The sequence below is a fragment of the Aplysia californica genome, unplaced genomic scaffold (genome assembly GCF_000002075.1).
Source record: "Aplysia californica isolate F4 #8 unplaced genomic scaffold, AplCal3.0 scaffold00136, whole genome shotgun sequence".
Taxonomy (NCBI): Eukaryota; Metazoa; Mollusca; class Gastropoda; order Aplysiida; family Aplysiidae; genus Aplysia; species Aplysia californica.
This window is the reverse complement of record NW_004797406.1, coordinates 154,415-155,410: the sequence shown is the minus strand read 5'-3', so window position 1 is coordinate 155,410 and position 996 is coordinate 154,415.

The following is a 996-nucleotide window of genomic DNA, read 5'->3' as shown; positions in this document are numbered from 1 at the left end:
CCCCAGTGATGTGGCACTGCCTTCCGCTGATGAGCCTGGCCTTGAGGTCTTCCCTTCCACCTCTACCAGTCATGATTCAGCAGGCCCAGCCACAAGTCCTCAACATCTTGTGTCTCCAATGTCAACCCCTGGCAAATGTGGGTGCCGAGACACGAACAACGTGGCATTCCACACATGCCAGTTGACTGACCACATACTGGCTTGTGGTTGGTCACCAGTTAAAATGTTTCAAATATGGCGTCGCCAATTCAGAAATGAGGCAGCGACAGCCTCCAAACCAGAGTACGCCAAGTACTTGGAACTGTGGAACAAAGTTGTTCCTCAACGAACTTTCGATAACCTGCCGCTCCCCTTTTCCTGTGGGCGAAAATCATCTAGAGTGCCCCGAGTACAGCCCCCCTTCTACATTTCACACGTCTCCTTTAAGGAGTTCCATGAGAACAAAGAAAAAGAGGAGGCGGCGAAGAAAAGGGCACAGGAAGAGAGGAAGGCAGAGATGTTGAGGAAGAGGGAGGAAAAGATGAAGAAGTTGGAAGAAAAGGAAAAGAAGCGCCCGGAGAGAGAACAAAAGAAAGCAGAAAAGTTGGAAGAGAAGAGGAAGGAGGTAGCAATGAAAGGGAAAGGGAAGGGCAAGGGCAAGAAGAGGAGAGTGGAAGAAAGTTCGAGTTCGGATGATGATGATGCGCGAGTGGTGTATGATGGCAGGTCGGATTTTGAGATGGATATGAATGAGTTGTGTGGTGTGAATGATGTGGATGAAAGTGTATGTGCTGTTTGTTCAAGTGACAGGGGCCTGGACGGATGGATTGGGTGCGAATGTGGGAGGTGGTACGACAGAGGATGTACGGGTAGAGACAGAGAAAAGATACTGGCAATGAGTGAGGAGGAGACGAGTGAATTCCACTTTGTATGTACGATGTGCGAGTGTTTGTAATGTGAAAACGTACTCAGGGTTGTTTTTTAGTTTGTAATTTTTTCTTTTACTGTTCTCCCAGG